This window comes from Vicia villosa, unplaced genomic scaffold (assembly GCF_029867415.1).
Source record: "Vicia villosa cultivar HV-30 ecotype Madison, WI unplaced genomic scaffold, Vvil1.0 ctg.001062F_1_1, whole genome shotgun sequence".
Taxonomy (NCBI): domain Eukaryota; kingdom Viridiplantae; phylum Streptophyta; class Magnoliopsida; order Fabales; family Fabaceae; genus Vicia; species Vicia villosa.
The window spans coordinates 418,873-438,042 of record NW_026705467.1 but is presented as its reverse complement, the minus strand read 5'-3'; positions in this window follow the sequence as shown (position 1 = coordinate 438,042).

Genomic DNA, 19,170 nt, shown 5'->3' with positions numbered 1-19,170 from the left:
ACTTTCACTTGGTTTCTTGCTCTTCGAGGCCTCAGAATCTTTATGCACAGGAATAGTTTTAGCCTTTCTCCTGTGAGCAACAGCTGTAACAAAGATGGAAATTATTATCTTAGTGAGGGATAGAAAAGTCAATCTAAAATTAACTAGACCCAAACCTTCGGGTATTGGAGTCAAGACACGAACATGTTTAAGATCTATATGAAGATGCCCTTTGAAAGTATCCAGGGTATGCTTAGTCGGGACCACTCGTTCATCGCGTTTTTTGGTACTCTCTTGAAGAATTTTGAGAGCATTCCCACACACGAACCAGTCTGGGAAAGGAGGACTTAAAGCCACACCAAAATCAGCACTTGGTAGTGGAGGGAATTTTGGAGGATTAAGTTTAAATGCCACTTCATAACGTAGTTCTGGTCGAACAGACGGGGGCAATTTTAACTTACCCAGTTTTGCAGAAAACTTTTCACGTAAAGTAACGGCAGCTTCGCGAACGGTCCGACTAAGGTCATCAGGCCTGTAAATAGTTTCAAAGAACTTTTAAAAGGCTTGGATTTCTTTAATATGAGTTGAAGTACCTTTGCGGAATTTATCCTGCACAGCAGCAAAAGCTTCAGTTAGTTCTCGAGTAAGGCCTTCGAAATCATAGATGTGTGTGGTATAATAATCTGACTACCATTGTTGAAAATCTGGTGTGGTATAGAAAGCAGGTACAAAAGAGACAGGTGCAAGTTTGAAAATATCAGTATATTTGGCTATTTTCGCTTCACATTCCTCTTCGGTTAGGTATAAAGTGCGGAAGCACATGTGGTTCCTTTTGTCATACAAGCACTTGGGTTTCACTTGGACCAAGCCAAACTGTCTGGACACAAGATTTGGCTGATAGCAAACGAGGATGTATTGACCTTTGGAAGGTCGAAGGCGATAATAGAATAACCTTGGGATAAGGAAAGCTTCCCAAATAGCCAGAGACTCAGCTTGATGTTCCGGAGATGTTACAGGAAACTCTCGAGTAAACCATTCAGGACCCACAGCTCTTCGTACGAATGGGGCCATTGAAGAACTGAACTGGTAACGTTTAGCAAACATCATGATATATGCTAAAAAATGTTCACGAAGTTTCCCAGTCTCTTCTTTTGGGGTCAGCAAGGCTAATCGAGTCCCTTCGACAATTCGATCTTTGATTTCTGGAATTTCTTCGTAAACGATGCCCCGGAACGGAAGATGAGCCTCGAAAGTGGCATTAAGCCATAGTTGTAATAACCAGAAGGGACCAGCGAAAAGAAGAGATCCTGTTGTGTAAGTCTTTACAAGGTCTACGGCTTCACTAAGGTTTTCGTAAAGAAATCCTAGAATCAATTCGCTCAGGTTCAGTTTCTTTCCATCGTGTAATTGATTAGCCATGCATAGATATCTTTTTGCTACTTGTATGGATCGAGAGCAGAAAACACATCTCGAAAGCCATAGTGCCAAAAAAGCAATATGCTCTACGTCAGAGACCTCAGCATTTGTCTGATCATGGTATTGCTGGATGAAAGCAGTGTAAGTAACGGTGGCTTCATTGAAGTTGATGGTATCAACATCCGAGACGTTAGGGTCAAAAGTTTCACCAGTTGGTCGAAGCCCTGTGATGGCAGCTACATCGAAAAGGGTTGGAGTAATCATTCCGCATGGGAGATGAAAGGTATTATGAGAAGCGTCCCAGAAATGGATTGACGCTACTAACATGGTTTGGTTATACTCTAAACCAGTCTTAGACAACTGAATGAGATCATAAATCCCTAATTCTTGCCAGAAAGAGGCCTTTTGTTTCTCTACTTTGTTCAACCAAGAATAGTATAGTTCTGGATCTTTTGCTAAAGGGATTGACCTAAAAACCCTTACAAAATTGGTTACATAATCTAACCTAATTTTCTCTAAGACTAGGGGAGGCGTAGTCGAAGCTTCTCCTGTAGGGTTAACATCTTCTGAGATGGGATTACCTTTGTCATCTATTTTTATCTTGCTCACCAGAGGCCTAGTTTTATAATACGCAGGGAAGAATTTATCTGATGAACTGTTTTCTCCTGATAATGGGCCCATGAAAGCACAAGTCTTTTCAGAAAGTTCAAAAGGGATAATTACCTGAGAAGCATAAATAGCGTGTTCTTCCGCAGTATTCGGTTTGGGTATGTATTCCTGATTCCCCAGTTGTGTAGGTTTCTGAAGCTTCAGGATTGGTTGGAGAATGTTTGAAGAAGACGCCATTGAAAAATGTTGATTTGAGGAAGAAGTTTGAAGAAACTGAGTACGTTGTTTTCTGGAGAGAGTTGGAATGGAACTGAAAGGAAAAAGAAAGGAAGAGACTAGGTATTTAAAGGTTTAACGGGAACCCTTTCAAACCTTTTGGGTAAAAACTGGAGGACACGCGGCAAGTGTTGATTTAATCCAACGGCGGTCGAACAGTCACCAGCTTTATTCCTAGGATATAGGAGTAATGATCATAAAGTAAGGTCACGACGTGGGAACGCAACTGTTGAGAAGACGTTTCTGAAAGTGATAAGACGTTTTGGAATTAGAGTTTAATTGATTATGACGTCAATTATTAGTCTTGGGACTCTAAGAAAGCAAAACGAAATCCCATCGTGGCAAGAAACGCCTATTTCTTTCGTTTATCGAAACAGGCATTTATTGGGGGCAATTTGTTGGCTGGAGATTTCGTTTGGGAAGATTAACCTTCGAAAGCTTGAGTTCAAAGAATGATGGTTACTGAAGACCATCTTTGAAGATTTAAGAATGGCTACTGACGGCCATGTTTTAAGAGAAATGTCTAAGTTGGAACGAAAGAGAGGAGTGTTAATGCTAGCACAAAAGGCACTTTTTGCCGAGACTTAGACAATTCGCGGAAAATTGCATGAAGTACTGAAGCTTAGTGTATTTCCGCATCAATTTCGAATATAGCTATACTGCCACGCGTCGAAAAGGACTCGAGCGGGAAGATTTGAATTGTGAAACGGTTTCCATAAACTGCACATCGACAGATGGCGTCCCCAGGGTTCTCGTGGATAACGTGGCATTAGATTATTGTACGACCGTTAGGGTCGAATTTAGTATAAATAGGAGTCTTAATGATAGGATTTCGGGTGTTCATTTTGTACAAATTACTCACATATCGCTCAAGTATCAAGTGTTAAGAGAAAGAGTTCGCTGAGAAATGTACGTATGACACCATCAATTTGAATACATGTGTATTTACTTTTATCAAATGTCTTTTAATTTCTTTACTTCTCTTTCCCTGTTTATGCCTTTACTTTCAAAGTCATTTAATTTCCATGTACTTTAATTTTCTTGCAATTTACAATTTTGCAATTTACAATTTCGCAATTTACAATTTCGCAATTTACATGTTTTCTCTTATTACGATTGATGTTTCGAAATTATACTAACTTATGCAATTAGCATTGTATCGAACGATTAACCATTTGAACATAAGTTTCTTGAAATCAAAACAAACAGGTATGAACCAAATCACATCAATAAACCTTTTGTTTGACTATGTCCTAGGATCAATCTAGTCGATCCTACGAGTAACCAAATCATATTTATTATAGTTTGGAAGACTAGCGGTTGTTTACCGAAAATCACCGTAAACATACCCGTACCCATTTTGCGGGTTTTTACCCTATTTGTTGTGGACAATTTTTACAAATACCTATAGAGTATGAGCCAAATCGTCATCTCTATCTCGACTCATCTAACCACTTAGTAATAAAAAATGTGATTAAAAATTAACTCATGGGTAGTTATGTATTTAACAAATTATTCTACACATAATTTCTCTTTATTCTTTTCATAAAAGTGGAAAATATGAACTATTAATGAAAAAAAGAGACAATCAAATTATTTGTATTATATGCAATTTGAACATGTTAGACAAATATATATGTATAATCATGTAAAGTGAGTTTTCTTATAAATGTAAAATAAAATATATTTAAAATGATTGTTTAAATGAGATATAATATAATATTATTTCCATTCTTTTTGTTTTAATAATTTTCAAAAAATATATCTTCCTCGTTTAAATCATACTTTTTAAACATTTTTTTACCATATGTCGAATATAAGTGTTATATTATGTTCTACTCATTTACTAAATAATGCTTAAGATTTATTTACAAAAGAGTGATTAATGTTTTGGTCCTTGAGATGAAAAATATTAAGAGTGTGTTTCGACAAGAAATTTTAATGTGGAAAAGTAAATTTTTAAGGAAATTGTAAATGACTTCACCAAATGAAAAATTAATTTTTAGATAATTAAATATAAAGAATTGTCTTTTTTTTTAAGTTTTTAATTTTTAGATTATTTATAAAATGAATATATCTTAATTGAATCATTGAATTGTTTAAAATTTTAAATTTTTCAAAAAAAATCAATTAGCTTATCGAAACACACCAATAATAGTTTATTTGAGAGAGATTTTAGAGGTGAAACGTGCCAAAGCACTACAAAAAGAGGTTAGATGGCTAACACTAATTCCTTAGAATGTGTTTCATGCCAAAAGTTGTTCTAAGCTTTGCATTTAGCTAAACTCAATTCATCTCATTACCCCTCGACAATAAGAGAGTTAGACCAACCCAATAGTTCAATAGAAACTCCTAAGAAATGTTTCAAATTGTTCCTAAAAATGAAACCACAAGGAAGAATTTTCAAAATTATTCACATAGGCACCATCACAGTGAGCATTTGATATAATTAACCAAAGAAGGATGTCAATTGTGAAGAAAATCTCTAATAGCTTGGTATGATTTTGATGAAGGCAATCATATATTGAAGAGAAAAAAAATGAAGACATCATTAAGGTTGATCAAATAGAAGACCAATGGAAGATTTGCAATGATCATCATAAAGGTTAATCAAAAAATTTATATTTTACATGTCTTAATTCATCTTTTATACCACTTTAAAGCTTAGAAAAACATCATTAAAACTTACCTAAGATGTTTTCAAAAGATTGTGCATACAAGCCACTTATACAAATTGTTAACAATGTGAATTTTCAAAAAAAAATACTCAGTATGGTAATCGATTGCCAGTTGTGTAAGACATGACAATGCTTCATGGAACTTTTTAAAAGAATCCAGTATGTAAAAATACACTTTTTAACAGTAGTGTAATAGATGACAATGCCTCATAAAACCTTTTCAAAGAGTTTCCTCTATTCACAAAGGGATCTATGAGTGTATATACAGTATTTTACATCAAAAAATGAATCCAACCATTTTGAAATTCTATTTTACATAATTCAAACAATTTTTTCAAGTTTTCATCATTTATTCAAATATTTTGAAACTTCTCTTCTGATAAATTACATTCTCACAAATTTTGCGTTAAATCGAGAAAAATGCAACAATCTTAATTCACCCCTCTTAGGTTGCATCTATTACTTTTAATTGGCATTAGAGCAAGAGTTTGGTAAATTGCTCCTAGATTCGGGATACATGGCTTCCACTATATAATTATTAGGAGAAGGCTCTAGTATAAATAGACCATATTGCCTAATCAGGGAATGTTATGATTTTTCAGAAAATAAGAATGCAATTATTCTTTGAATCTCATGGTGTAGAAATTTAGAATGTTGTTGAAGAATGACCCTTCATACCTACTACTAGTACTAATGGTATAGAACAATCTAAAGCCTAAATATGGATGGAATGAAGATGATAAAATAAAATTCAAAATGACAAAAAGGTAAATAACAGTCTAGCATCAGCCTAAGGAATGAATGAATTCTTTAGAGTATCAAATTGCAAAATCGCTAAAGAGATATGGGATACCTTAGAAACAACACATGAAGGTACGGAAGAAGTAAAAAAGTCTAGATCAAATATTCTTTTTCAATAGTAAGAAATGTTTAGAATGTTACCATGAGAGAAAATTCTATATGTGCAAAAGAGACTCACCCACTTAAAAAATCATCTAACTGATCTTGGAAAACCTTTACTAACAATTAATTAAACTTAAAAGTTCTAAGATCATTGAAAATATCCTGGAAACCAAACGTTTTAGTCATTTTTTAAAATAAAATCCTATCAAAAATTATATCGGAAACACTATTTGGAAAGTTACAAGAATATGAGTTAGAACTTGATCTATTGGAACAACATGAAGAATATGAAAAGAGACGTAAAAATATCTCTTTGAAGGTTGAGTCTAATTTGAATCAATAAGAAGATAGTTCATAAGAAGATGACAACATGACTCATATAGTAAAGAAGTTTGGAAAGTTCTTAAAGAAAGACAAGACTGTGAGATTTAGTCAAAGAAATAAGTTAGTGAATAAGAAAGAAACATCAATGTCAAATCAAAACTTCACTTGCTTTGAATTTGAAAAACAAGGGCATATCAAGGCCGATTGTCTATATCTCCAAAAGAAAAATGACTTTAAAGGAAAGAAGGATGCAAGACCAAAGAAAGCATATATTGTACGAGAAGAGAATGAAGTAAGTTCATCTTTAAATTGTGAAAATGAAGAACAAGCACATATCTCATTAATGGCATTACATCATGTTGGGTGAGAATATAGACACAAAGAGGACTAGAAGCAGGGTTGAATGGACCCTTTTCCCTTTAAGACAATTTCAAAAATATTTTAGGTCCCATGTACGAAATCATAGATTTTAAGAAGCGCAAAAGCAAAACACAAAAATAAGAGAGCTTGAAAGCATCTCAATGAATTAGGCCATATGAAATAATACATGATGTCACTATACACTTTATTTCTTCTAATGCAAGTCAATCACAAGTCAACTCAATTAGCTTTAGACATAGCTATTTCAAAACTATTAGCGTGTATGTTATGTCAAGACACAACTAAATGCATGATACTTCAATAAGATTGATACACCACAGACCTAAGCTTATACATTAAATTTCTATAAGAAAAGTCTAACTTATGTGGCATACACTCAATGCAATGATGTAATAATGCAATAAAAAAATAATGAATACTAGAAAATTAAAAGAGTTAAGGGAAGAAGAAAAGACACACAAAGATATATAGTGGTTTGGTATTCGTCCTTGCACTGACCACTCCACTCTTCAATGGTGTTGAAAATAATTAAAAAAGAATCACGATCTTTCATTATTTTGATAAGTTTGATTACAAACATTTTGGTTGCAATGAACTATCAAACGATAGTTCCCTATGTTGATGCAGACACTCAATTTTTAACAAAAACAATATCTCTAAAAGATCATGATCCAATAACCTGGCTGTCCACAATAATTATGATCCAAGTATTTATATGTGGAAATCCACTTGATTCCACTAATCTTTTGTCTGAGCCATTGCCATAGCCAAGATATGATTAGACAACTCCCAACTTTGTTTACGAGCAATTTTTCTCTAACTCCACCAAAGATAGACAACTTCCATCCCCGCCCTACAGAAAATTGATACTAAATCTCGCCAAAGTATTCCTTGGAGTATAATGGAAACTCTATTCTTGATGAATAACAACAAACACCAAACAACATTCAAGCAATTATACTTGCATCTATTACAAACAATAAACTTAACACAAAAGCATTTGATACCCTAATGTACCACTAGTCTCCCTCACCACTCAATATCTAGAGATGAAGGTCCTCAAAAATGGAACAAAACTAAGGAACAAGAGGATGAACACTGCCGTAATATCTCACAATCACTCTACAAACACAAGATGTTAGTCAAAAGTTTTAGATGAAAGTGAATGAAGAACACACACACACACACACAAGGTTCTCTCAAGTTTCTAGGTGAATTGGTCTTGGTTTTGATTGTTATCAAGAGATTTATTAATCATGAATAACACATCCATATTAATCAACTCCCCCTCTCCAATTTACTCAACACAACAACAAATTGCACAAAAACAAGATGCAACAAAAAGGAGAATGAATTTGATATGGATTCATAATCAAGATGTTATTCTAGTGAAGAAGAGAAAGAATTATGGTGATGGGTATAGATACACTTATTTCTTTTATCAAAGAAAAGATATTTAAATCAAGGATGAAAAATGGGTCTTGAAGCTTTGATTCAAATCAAGTGAAAAATGTGATTCAAATCTATTTGGGCAAACCCAAAATAAAGCTTCAGGATTTCAGCTAATTTAAATTAATGTTTGCACTTGATTTGAATCACAAGAGGTTGTGATTTGAATCATGTTTAATATGTGATTCAAAACTAATGCTCAAAAGTGAAATCTCATTTTTCACACATTTTCTGATTCAAATAATGTATTACACTTGATTCGAATCAAATGCCTAAAAAGCAGATTTAAGAGCTTTAACTTTTGATTCAAGCTACGACTAATGAAATGACAAAGTAGCAACTATCTAGGCTCAAAAAGACATATTATGAAGGATTAAACACTCTTATTAATTGAGTAAGGGAGTTTCTTATTGGTATAGCAAAACAATAGCCGAATCAATTACAAATGAAGTACAAAACAAGTAAGGTACAAGCACATGACACTATAATCAAATTACAAATACGCAAGTACTAAAAGTATATTTATCAAATTGAAAAAAAACATCCAAACACATAAGTGATACCATACGATACCATGACATCAAAACACGTTGTGCGACAATAAAATTAGGCCAGTTCTTTACAAAAATGCCTTCCCTCCGACTTCATGATACTTCTCACTACAAATCTCACCAATCATCTATGCCTTGAGCAAGATAAGAATATATCCAGCACTACCTTTCCTGAAAATAAGCACTCTCTATAACACCCCAAAATCTAGAATTATTTATTTTAATAATTATTTGAAAATTATGATGAATATTATGTGATGTCAGATGATGTGTTGTGGGGCTAGAAGTATGACATATATGATATCTAGTATTACTTAGATTTAATAATTTTAGTTTACGTCGTTAAGAATAATAATAATAACTAATTATAGTTTATTAACAAAATAAATGAGATAATTAGGTGTAGAGGTGCTAAGGGTATGATGGGAAGATTATAGAAAGGATCCAAGGGGAAAAATAAAAATAAAATTAGGGAAAAGGAAAAAGGTGAAACAAGAGGTTAGGGTTCAGAGAAGAGTTTTCCATAGAGCTTGAAGGAGACCAACTTGTTAGCAATTTGAGGTAAGGGGTATAATCGGGTTTATTATTATTGATATGAGGTTAAGGTAGGTGTAGGATTGTTGTATGTGTGGGTTTGATTGATTAATAACATGATGTATGTGTTGATTATGATGTTTAATATGCCATTCATTTGATGTTTGACGGTTGTGACCTTAAGTGTGTTAATGATAAAATATGTGTAATATAATGTGTGACTATGTGTATGATTTGTGTGGGTTGAGTGCATTTTATAATGTGATCCGGTTCCAAGAGGGAATCAATCATATCGTGGGGATCTTTGGAGGGTGACGAATCAGTTGTTCATAAATTTTGGTACCATATGCATTGAGTCAGTTGTGTTGCATCAACATCCTATGTGACATTGCATAAATTTTGTTGATCAGTTGTGATGTGATGATAATTGTGAACTAACTGAGTATATGATGATTATGATGATGAAAGATGTACAAGTGATATTATGATGTATATGTGAGTATGAAGTATTGATGAATATTATGTGTTGTTATGTGATGATGTTGTTATAACTACTAATCTTTTCCTTATGTCTTTTATAATAAATTATGATTGATCACCCTTTTTTTTGAATGTTACCTCCACGTGGGTAACACGTAGGTTACGAGGACTAGTTCGTAGAAGCTTTGAGGATAGCTTCGAAGTGTGCTATTTATTCCGTTAATTAGAGGTGTCTTGCTCTGGTATGTAACATCGATTGGGAACGCTATGTTTTGCTATTGTTATGTTCTTTTGATGTCGACATAAATTTTGATGGTTTTGATTGTTAAAATGGTTTTAAATTGATGATAAAGGTGGAGAAAAACACAAGAAAGGGGGATTGAATTGTGTTCTTTATCAATTAAAATTCCCTTTCTTTTTCTTTAACGTCTTTTCTTTCATTCATTTGATCATCGATTAGACTATGCTTTTGATGTTGCGGAAGCATGGGGAAGTAGAACTGCATAACCAATTAGATGTTCATTTTAACTTCTAAAGGATATCAGAACTTCTGACTTGCTCAGTACAGTTCTGCAGATTAAGTCTTGGAAGTTCTAAGTTAAAATGACATGTGCAGAAAGTAAAAGACACATTCATTTTTATCCTGGTTCACCTTCTAACTAAGAATACCTCCAGTCCACCTTCTTCAGGTGATTTGCCTCTCAGCAGAGGTCTTAATCCACTATGACCAAATCATGATTACAACTGCATGAACCTCCATCGTGACTAACCATCCTGCACAGCCAACTGCTGTGACTAACCATCTGGACAAGGACCTGTTCAGTGATCTCCTCGAGATATAACGTCCATTGACTCAGGAACCTTGCACAGTCTACCCGTTGTGACTAACCCTGCACAACCAACCTGTTGTGACTAACCCTAGATAGTAAACCACTGTGACTAACCTTAGATGATGAACCATTTAGGGATCCATCAGGATATAACGTTCACCTATCTTCTGGAGATTTTAGGTATGCTTCTTGATTAAGCAGATGGTCTCTTATTCTCAATACGTATGTTTACGACTCATTGACTTAAAGTCATTTCTGGAGCCTAAACAGTCTATCAAAAGTTTCTAAGATATTACACACTACGAGCAACAACTCTATGTGTTTTACATTGAATTACAAGTTATAACAAATAAACTTGTAGTCTTCTATTCTTGAACTTCTGGATGAGATCTTCTTTTGAAAGCAGATAAAGAGCGGAAACTCTTATAAAGATAGCTTCTTCTGAAAGCAGATAAAAAGCGGCAACTCTTATAAAGATAGCTTCTTCTTCATTGATCTTCATCTTCTTCTTCTCAAGCAGATTTATAGCAACAACTTTATTTTGATTTGCTTCTTCAGGTGATCTTCATTTTCTTCTGAAAGCAGATTAAGAGCATCAACTCTTGTATTAATTGCTTCTTTCAGTTTGGTTTTTTCTTATCAGAGTAAGGAGATTAGATCTTCAGCTTTTGAAATTAATTCCTTCTTGTAAGACCATCTTCTTTTCATCTTCAAGCAGATATGGAGCATTAGCTCTCATGTTGATTGCCTCTCATGTGTAGATCTTCATCTTCTTCTTGAATACTGATCATGAAGCTTGTTACAGCTGATGACGCATTTAATGATCATATGCAAACATGAAACACTTCTCGAGCAACGACTTAGTGTCTTCAGTTTTTCAAGTCATTCAATGTGAGCAATGTATGAACTGATCAAGTATTAGTAAGCTTATGATAACTCCAGTGGAGAATACTGCTTAACAGCAGATTTTCTTCTTCTTCATCTTCTGAGATACTTCTTGTAGGCATGTGATGTGTATTATTTGATTCATCATACACTTCGTGTAAGTTGCCTCTTGTGTAACTTCTGATGTGTCTGCACACATTTTCTCTCTCTGTCTTTATATAGGCATATGATTGGTGTATAACAACACTATAGCTTATTTCTGCACATACAGAGTATGTGTTGCTTCTTGTATATCTTCTGACGCATGACATCATATTTCTTTTCTAAAACTTTCATGCTCAGTTTCTCTCTACAGATTTTCTCCTAAGATATTACTTGTTCTTCATTCTGTAGATGTATCCTGGATACATACTCTGATGCTCATTCTAGATGCATACTCAGATAAATACCAGAACGCATACCTTCACGTTTTGAAGCTTGGTCTATTTATAGAGCTTGGTATGTTACCGTTGGAGTTTAGCCGTTGAGATTTGTTTGAATGTTGCTTTGAATGCTCTGTCTCGTATGATCCTTTAATAATAAATGTTGCTCTTTGCAGAACCTTATCTTGATGTCAGTTGGCGTGCTATTCTGGTTTTTCTTTCTTCAATGTGTTGCATGTAGCTTGCTTCTTCTTTCAACCTTGGGAGTTGTTCCTTTTAAATGTTGTAACCGTTTTGCACGTGATGATGTTTCTAACGACTCTTCCTTTGATTATAAGCTCTTGTATTTTATTTAATTATTATGTATGCTGAGCTGTAGATTCTTCATTGGTTCACAAGTAACTCATTTATTGTTTACGTTTTGAATCTCGCTGCCTTGTGTCTTCAGAACTTTTTGCTTAAGAACTTCTGATCTTTCTTCTTACATGATCTTCTGATGTTGCGTGTTCTTAAATAAGCTTGTTTTCCATCTTGCTTGTTTGCTTCTTAGTCTGCTGTCTTTGGCAGTTGATGTGTTCTGGATCAGAACATCTGATGACTGATGTCTCGGCTTTAGTTAATCTTCTGAATGTTTGGTTCTTCTTTCATGTCTGATTCAGTTTCTGTGATTCTGATGCAACCTATATAAGCATAATTTCTGCACACTAAATGAAACCATTAGTAATAAAATTGTTACTCATAAAATATATGTTTTTTATCATCAAAACTAGATTTTGAACATAGATTCCCAATCTTGTTCTAACAGATAAAACTAATACTATAAGTTTTAAGAAGTTAATTATGATATCATGACGGTGATTATGCTGCGATGTTTTAAATGATGTGTTGAATTATTATTAGATGCATGTTTTAAATTGATGCAACCCGTGTTACGGAGCAGGATGTTATTATGATGTTTTCTATGAAGTGTGACATCCTTGAGTGGTGATTTTATTTGATTTAATTCGTAAATTATATGAAAAATAAATGTGGGGTTAGAAGGGTGTTACACTCTCACTCTCAATTTTTCTAAATTTTTATTCCAAAATTTTGTCCCAATATTTTACAAAAAAATTTCCTCATAAAAATCTCCTCCCATATTTTACCCAACTTCTTCATCTGGTGCATTACATTGTGAAAGTGAATAGTCACCTCTTCTTCGTCAAATCAATTTCATTAAATGATCCAACTTAATAGTGGCACAATGAACATTTCATTATGGTTCGGTTAGTGAGTTTTTTATTATTGTGTTAGATTTGTTAAGGCGCCTACCGCTTTTGTGTTACTCATTTCCTTTTCAATTTTTTTCTTTTCACCCGAATCGTCCATATGAAGAAATTCACAAAATCCAACAACTCAAAACCCTAGACTGTTTGGTTTCTTCCGTTTGTTATTTTTACCCCTTTTAATGGTATACATTATAGAAAATATGTAATACTCAGTTCTATCATATTCAAGCCATTGTTGAACCATTGATTCCTAGTGTTAGAGTTATTATTAGTCTTCCCATTAATGGATTTTTTTATTTATGTTTTTACCCTTTACTTTTTTTTGTTGTTCGAAACCCTAGTACCAGTAAATATGTTATATACTCTAATCACATGCTAAATCTTTTTTGATTAGCTTTTAGGTTCTTGGTTTGGAGTAAATGACCTCGACATGAAACATAGAGGCCTATTAAAAGTTGGCATTGTGATTCCATCAGGATAAGAACCCTGGTGAAGAGGTGATTCTTTAAGGCTATGTTTGGGAGTTTGGAGGGGAAGGGAGGGGAGGGCTTTGAAAAATAAGAAGAATTGGGTGAAAAGGCTAAAAAGATTTTGGGTAGGAGGGTTTTGGAGGGTTTGAGTTTATTCATAACATCAAAAACCCCATAAAATGGGGAACTCAAAAATTGTATTGTAGAAGGGTTTTGGAGGGTTTTGAAGGGCTTACATAAATTTTTCAAATATCTTTTAGGTTGGTATAGTATTATGAAAATTAAAAATTTATTAATTATAATGACTCTTTTATCATTCTAAACAAAATTATTTTTTCAAAAAATGTCAAATAATTTCCTATATTTTTTTAAAATTTCATTTTTGGAAGTCTTCCCCTCCCCTCCCCTCCAAACTCCCAAACATAGCCTAAGGCTCCCTTTTATTCCCTGGGCTATGTTTTTTATTTTATTTTATTTATTTGTTATATTTTTAATGTTAGTATTTTTAATTCCTTGATTTCAAAGCTTAGATATTTATATATAAATCATGATATTAGTGGAGGAGAGGTTACTCTTGTGGATTTTAAATGGTTTATCTAGTACAATAAGTTATTATTGAAGAATATAGCTTTTGCATCTCCCTCGTGTCCTTTTTTTATAAATTTATCTGTTTTAGCTCCTTATCCCTGATAAAGTCATTGAATCATCTTTAATCTAAAATGTGCATGTGAATCCAAACAATATCCATTCTATATAATAATTTATGAGTGATGTTTATCTTTTTTATTAATTACGTTATAAATGAAATGAGACTGGAAATAATATTAATAAGAAAAAAGTTGATAAAGGACTAGAGGTAAAAAATTATGATATAGAGTCTTATATGCACATATAAAATCATTTTAATGTTATCTATTTTGGATGTTTGTCTTTACATGAACTATCATATATGTTGTGGGTCAAACCTTGAGTTTTATGGTTTATTTCATATATCATTAAGTTTTAGTCAACTGTGCAGAAGTTGGTTGTTTCTATTTACTAGAATTATTGGTGTTATCAAGGATGGTAAGTTATAGTATGTATCATGTACATGTGTTTCTGCACATTTTTTATAGATTATTTCAATGAAAATGGAGTGTGAATAAGGTAATGAGATGTATTTAAATTAAATAAGTCATGTATAAAAGGTACCTTGCAGTTCTACTTTCATTAGCTAACTAGGATTGGCCAAAAACTCTCTGTTCACACATTACCTTGAAGGTAACCGTTTAAAGTGTTAGCACACCATTTCAACCAGCTTGTGCAGGTTATTGTTTTATTTTTTTTCCGTATATTTTTGTGTATATTAAGAAACATAATAGATAATGATCTCTCATTATAGTTATAATGATATTTTCTTGATTTTTTTGAAAATTGTGGAATGTTATATTTTGAGTCCTTAAGTATTGATTTTATTGTAATAGTGTTTCAATCGGCAATGCAGTTGTAAACTTCTTGTTACTTATACATTTTAAATCTGATTTTTTAACTTGTGTTGCTTCTTGAGGTTGAAATTATTCTTATAGCTCACCCACATAAATTAATTATTGTACACTTTAGTACAAACACAATAGAATTGAGGAGTTTTATTTTTACTTTGTTTGACAATGGTTAATATTGGAGTGGTTTAAAGTTTTCAGGTAAGGATTCTCTGCCTTTATGGAGGGAAAGGTAGAGTAACTTTGGGGGAAAAAATGAATAAGACAAAAGAGATGATATTTATTTTGGAGGGAAAAAGATGTAAGAGATAATAAATCATGAGACAGATACAAAGAAAGTTAGAGAAAGATAGAAACTTGAATGTTAGAGAATCCAATCCCAAAATTTTAACATTCAAATAGCATATAAGAATTTGTATAACTATTTTCCCTCCCCATCATGTTTAATCTCTTGTATTATAACGATCAACTTGATCTTAGCCCTAAAGATTGTGAAATGATAAAATGAAAGATCTTGTACTTTTGCTCTATTGGATTTTCACTCTAGAAAGATATTGTACTTTTAAAGGATGGAACTATTTGTTTATCTATTAATTTGAAATATTTCTTATATTATCATGTTCCATATCAATTTGGTAGGTGAGAAATAACTTGAATATGACATTCAAATGAGCTTAGGTGCCAAAAACCCATTCCAGTTGATGAAGCTAAAGCTGGTAAGCTTCATGAGTTTTAAGTAGCATTATAAATGTCACCTCTTATGGTTCACAAGAAAAGAAAAATAATAATTTGGCATATAAGAACTTCTCGCTTTATTAATTCTTTTATCTTCCCATATTTGAATATAGTGGAGCAATCACTCTAGAAAGTTGTTCCTCATTATTTTATTTTTTGGTTTATTACCACCGGTTTAGTCTGGTTCGAGAGTCAGTTCTGACATCAAGTGGTTCCAACCTCCTCCCGATCGCAGTTGCGGAGGATCGAACCGTGATTCTCCCTGCCTCATTATTTACATTGAGTAAACAATGTTTTAAACAAAGGTCTATCATATTTACTTATTGTTCAAATAAAAATTTGTACTTTTTATTAAAAGATTCCTAAATAAAATCTAGTATACCTTGTGTTATAGATAATCCCCTTATTTGCACTTCCATAAAGTTTGGAGCTTGGATGAGAGGTGGTAGAGTTGGAAATTTAAACGTGACAGCAAAGTTGAGATTTTTTAACATCCATCCAAGTCCAAATTATAAATGATTTTTATTTTTATGATTAATAATAAATGAGATTAATTTTAATGGCTGAGAACTTTTACAGCAATAAATTGTATTCTTTTATACTATACTGATATTAATTAACAATTTGAATTTATCTCGATAGCAAACATAGCCTTACAAAATTTAATTGAGTCATGTTAGTCTCATATGTTCAATCATACATTATAGTACCATCACATTGAAATTAGGCAGCAAAAATTCTACATTACCATCACATACGTTATAGATGTACCATCAAATTTAAAATATTATATTACCGTCAAGATTCATGTCCTACTCCTGAATTTACATAATGGCGGTCAACATGATATTTCCTTCTACTTTATTTAGTTTGTCTTTTGGATTTTATGGCATCATCATATATTTTGCTTTTAAGTGGTAATTGTTGATACAACGTTCTTTGCAATTTTATGATACTTTGTTTGTTTTGTTGGTTTTATTTTGGTGATACTAAATGTTTTAGATTTTGAAGTTCTATTTGTTGGTACAATATTTTGGAATTTGATGTTACTATAATATTTTGAATTTGATGGTACATCTATAACGTATGAGATGATAATGTAGAGTTTTTGCTCTCTGGTTTCAATGTGATGGTATTATAATATATGATTGAGCGTATGAAACTAACATGACCCAATTAAATTTTGTAAGAGATCAAAATGTTAACCCAATTAAATTTTGAACATATGGAACTAACTTAAGGGTCTTTTGTTTTTGTTATAGATCAAAATGTATAAAGTATTGTTAATAATAAAAAAATGTATTGATATAAGTGTTATTTGCAAGATAAACCAAGGAAAATATAAGTGGTAGAGCAGACTGCTTATTTACTAGGACGTATCTGTTAGAACAAGATTTGTTCTGATCAATATTCTTAGTTTTGATGATAACAAGGATATGAATTTTGTGTGAGATAATGTGGTACTCTAATACATTGCAATTTCCCTTTCAGGAAATATATAAAGAGTATGCACAAATCAGCGCTCAGAAGCTTTGTCTCAGAAGGTTCAGCATGCAACATCAGAACATGGTCTGGCAAGACATCAGAAGATGGTCAAGGCAGAATCAGAACATGGGTCTATGAAAGCATCAGAAGAACTTGAGGTCAGAAGCAGAAGCACTGAAGTTCTCATGGTATCACGCTCAGAAGCACTTCAAGGTCAGAAGACAAGAAGACGCTTTGCACCAAGCTGTTTGACTCTGATGATATTCAAATATTTTATTCATAAACATCAGATCAGAAGAAAGTACAAGTGGCAGGCTACGCTGACTGACAAAAGGAACGTTGGAAGCTATTAAAGGCAACGTCAGTAAACACAGCGTGAACAAGGCTCGAGGTAATTGACAAAAGCGTGAAACATTAAATGCAATGTTGTACGGAATACGCAAAGCATTAAATGCGCCCAACGGTCATCTTCTCAAACGCCTATTTAAATGAAGTTCTGATGAGAAGCAAGGTTAACAACTTTGAACCAAATTGTGTGAATATTAACTTGCTGAAACGCTGTTCAATTCAAAGCTCAGAAACTTCATCTTCATCAAAGCTCACTACATTGCTGTTGTAATATATTAGTAAGATTAAGCTTAAACGTTAAGAGAAATATCACTGTTGTGATTATAGCTTTTCAGAAGCATTTGTAATACTCTTAGAATTGATTACATTAATTTGTAAGTAACTAGAGTGATCAAGTGTTGATCAGGATACTCTAGGAAGTCTTAGCTTGTGTCTAAGCAGTTGTAATTAGAGTGATCACGTGGTGGTCAGGATACTCTAAGAAAGTCTTAGCTTGTGTCTAAGCATTTTTTCCTGGAGTGATCAGGTTGTGATCAGGATACTCTAGAAGACTTAGTCGCGGACTAAGTGGAAAACCATTGTAATCTGTTGCGATTAGTGGATTAAATCCTCAGGTGAGGTAAATCACTCTGTGGGGGTGGACTGGAGTAGTTTAGTTAACAACGAACCAGGATAAAAATAACTGTGCAATTTATTTTTATCGTTCAAGTTTTTAAGACTACACTTATTCAAACCCCCCCTTTCTAAGTGTTTTTCTATCCTTCAATTGGTATCAGAGCGCCGGTTCTAAGGTGCAAGCACTTAACCGTGTTTAGAAAAGATTCAGGAAGAGAAAAATGCTTCAGTAAAAGATGGCTGGTGAAATTCCAACAAATCCAGCTGCATCTACATCTGGCTCTGCTGAGCAATACAATGGTAACAATGGTTATACTAGACCACCAGTATTTGATGGTGAAAACTTTGAATACTGGAAAGATAAACTGGAAAGTTACTTTCTTGGTCTAGATTCTGATCTATGGGATCTTCTGTTGGATGGTTACAAACATCCTGTTAAAGCTACTGGTGTAAGGCTCACGAGAAGTGAAATGACTGATGATCAAAAGAAAGATTTCAAGAATCATCATAAATGTAGGACTGTTTTGCTGAATGCTATCTCTCATGCTGAGTATGAGAAGATATCTAACAGGGAAACTGCCCATGATATATATGAGTCATTGAAAATGACCCATGAGGGAAATGCTCAAGTCAAGGAGACTAAAGCTCTTGCTCTAATCCAGAAATATGAAGCCTTCAAGATGGAGGATAATGAAGATATTGAGAAGATGTTCTCAAGATTTCAAACTCTGACTGCTGGATTGAGAGTTCTCGACAAAGGCTACACCAAGGCTGATCATGTAAAGAAGATCATCAGAAGCTTACCCAGAAGATGGGGTCCAATGGTAACAGCATTCAAGATTGCCAAGAATCTGAATGAAGTTTCTTTGGAAGAGCTTATCAGTGCCTTGAGAAGCCATGAAATTGAGCTGGACGCAAACGAGCCTCAGAAGAAAGGTAAGTCTATTGCATTAAAATCTAATGTTAAAAAATGCATTAACGCTTTTCAGGCTAGAGAAGAAGATCCTGAAGAATCAGAATCTGAAGAAGAAGATGAACTGTCCATGATCTCCAG